At 38.0% G+C, this 3,121-nt stretch overlaps 1 non-coding gene across 1 annotated transcript; it reads right to left on the reverse strand.

The window, feature by feature from the left end:
• Nucleotides 1–2,809: 2,809 nt before the first annotated feature.
• LOC123456828 lies at nt 2,810–2,917 on the reverse strand. Its single transcript, XR_006634706.1, has one exon. It is a non-coding gene; the product is annotated as a U6 spliceosomal RNA (small nuclear RNA).
• Nucleotides 2,918–3,121: the final 204 nt, after the last annotated feature.

Genomic DNA, 3,121 nt, shown 5'->3' on the forward strand with positions numbered 1-3,121 from the left:
AAAAAAGTAACAAAAAAAAAAGAGATCTCAAATAATTTTAAGATGCACCTTAAGGCCTTGGAAAACAAGAACAAGCCAAACACAAAAGATTAAGATTCAGACAGATCAGCAATATAGAAAGGAACAAAACAATAAAAAGAATTGATAAAACAAAGAGTTGCTTCTTCACAAAGCTAGATAGTATCAACAAAACCTTAGCCAAATTAACCAAAAAAAAAAAAAAAGAGAGAGAGAGAGAGAATATCCCAATCAATAAAGTTAGAGGTTGAGCTGGGAGTGGTGGTGCACACCTTTAATCCCAGCACTTGGGAGGCAGAGATAGGAGGATTGCAATGAGTTCAAGGCCACCTTGAGACTACATAATTAATTCCAGATCAGCCTGGGCCAGATTGAGACCCTACCTCAAAAACCCAAATAAATAAATAAAATAAGGTTAGAGGTAAAATTAGATTAGAGACATTAAAACTGATATCAGTGAAATAAAGAAATTCACCAGGACATACTTTAAAAGTATATATTCCACCAAATTGGAAAATCTAAAAGAAATCAATGATAATTTTAAAATTTATATGCCCTATCAAAGTTAAACCAGATGAGACAAAGGGCTTATGTAGACCTCTGATCAACAATGAGAAGCCAGCATTGTAATAACAGAAAAAGCACATGGAAAGAGAAAGAAAAGAAAACTACAGACCAATATCTTTGATGAACATAGATGCAAAAATTCTCAATAAGATACTTACAAACCAATTCAAGACATCTAAAAGATCATTCACCTCAATTAAGTAAGCTCTATTACAGAGATGTAGGGATGGTTCAACATGTGTAAATCAATAAATATAATGTATCACATAAGTAGACTCAGGAACAGAAATCACATGATCATCTCAATATATGCAGAAAAGGCCTTTAACAAAAGTCAACACCTCTTCATAATGAAAGGACTAGAGAGAATAAGGCTGGGGTTGGGGAACTTATTTCAACATAATAAGGGCTATATTCAACAAACCTATAGCCAACATCATGCTAAATGGAGAAAAACTTGAAGCATTCCCATTAAGATCTGGAACATGATAAAGGTGGCTACTCTCTCTCTCTCTCTCTCTCTCCATGGCTATTCATTGTAATACTTGAAGTAGTAACTAAAGCAATAAGAAAAGAAAAAGTTAAAAGTGATACAAATTGCAAAGGAAGAATGGGATGTAGCCTTATTTGTGGATGATATAATTCTCTTTATAAAAATCCCTAAAGACTGTATAAATACTTTCAGCAAAGTGTTTATATATAACATTTATATGCAAAAATCAATAGCTTATTTAAAAATATTTTAAACTATTTAAGAGAGAGAGAGAGAATGGGTGCACCCGGGCCTTCTGCTACTACAAATGAACTCCAGATGCATGTACCTCTTTGAGCATCTGGCTTTATGTGGGTACTGGGGAATTGAACAAAGGTTGTTAGGCTTTTCAAGCAAGTACCTTAGCTGCTGAACCATCTCCAGCCCATAAATAGCTTCTTATATGTCAGTGACAAACATAGTGAAAGAATCAGGGAAGCACTCCCATTCACAAACCTTTTGAAGCCCGAATGATTTCATCAGAAGTTCCAGATGTTGCTGCAAGATGTGATGTTTTCCCTACTAGCTTTCAATTATTCACGGGACCAGTCTTTCCTTCCTGTGCCCCCATTTCTCCCTTTTGGAGTAGGAATGTTTACTCCATGCTATTATGTATTGAAAGTATATAACTTATATTTTGGTTTTACAGGGCTCACAGTTAAGAGATTGTCTTGAATATCAGATGAGACTTTAGACTCTTTTTTTAAAAATTTTTTTTGTTCATTATTTGCTTATTTATTTGAGAGCGACAGACATAGAGAGAAAGACAGATAGAGGGAGAGAGAGAGAATGGGCGTGCCAGGGCCTCCAGCCACTGCAAACGAACTCCAGATGCATGCGCCCCCTTGTGCATCTGGCTAACGTGGGACCTGGGGAAATGAGCCTCAAACCGGGGTCCTTAGGCTTCACAGGCAAGTGCTTAACCACTAAGCCATCTCTCCAGCCCAACACTTTAGACTCTTGAACAGTATTGGGACTGCTAAAGACTAAGGGGACTTTTAAATTGTACATGTATTCTGCATCATTAAATGGCCATGAGTCTATGGAGGCCAGGAACAGAATGTCAAATGTTCCATAAGAGCCTCATGTGTTTGTGATTAAGTCTCATACTTAATCCCCACCTGGTGGAGCCTTTGGGAGTTAGAACTTGCTGGAGAAGTTGTCCCTGTGGGTGAGCCTTAGAGTGATATAGCCCAACCCTGCTGCTGCTGCCCTTAGCTGAATTTTCATTTCCTCCCTGCTACTAAGGAGATGTCACACCCAACTGTCTGCTCCTGGCATGTTTTCCTTACCATGATGAAGCTTCTTGACACTATAAGCTGGAAATAAATGCTTTCCTTCCTTAAGTTGCTTCTGGTCATGTGTTTTATCTCAGCAACAAGAAAGTGACTGCTACCTATCTTTTGCCAATTCCCTGCAATGTTTTTCTACTTAGGAATTGATGGATTAATAAGCCTTTAAAATGTTGAATATTGATGTTTGAAAAACCCAGAAAGTGGAAGTGGTAAGGAAAATATTTCCATTCCAAGAATGTAACTTTTTTCAAATGTTTTAAAAATATTAATTTGTTTATTGGAGAGAGGAAGAGGGAGAGAGAGAGAGAGAGAGAAAGAATGGGCATACCAGAGCCACCAGCCACTGCAAACGATATCCAGATGCATGCTCCCCTTTGTGTATCTGGCTTACGTGGGAGAACATATGGAATGCTTCACGAATTAGCATGTCATCCTTGTGCAGGGGCCATGCTAATCTTGTCTGTATTGTTCCAATTTTTAGTATATGTGCTCCTGAAGTGAGCACTCAAATGTTTTTATTTGTTTAAGAGAGAGAAAGAGAGAGTATGGGCATGACAGGGTCTCCTGCTACTGCAAATGAATGACAGACACGCCACTTTGTGCATCTGGCTTTACATGGGTACTAGGGACTTGAACCCAGGCTGCCTTTAATCACTGAGCCATCTCTCAAGCCCTATAATACTTACTTGCAATCTCCTTTCCATTCTTT

This window comes from Jaculus jaculus, chromosome X (assembly GCF_020740685.1).
Source record: "Jaculus jaculus isolate mJacJac1 chromosome X, mJacJac1.mat.Y.cur, whole genome shotgun sequence".
NCBI lineage: Eukaryota > Metazoa > Chordata > Mammalia > Rodentia > Dipodidae > Jaculus > Jaculus jaculus.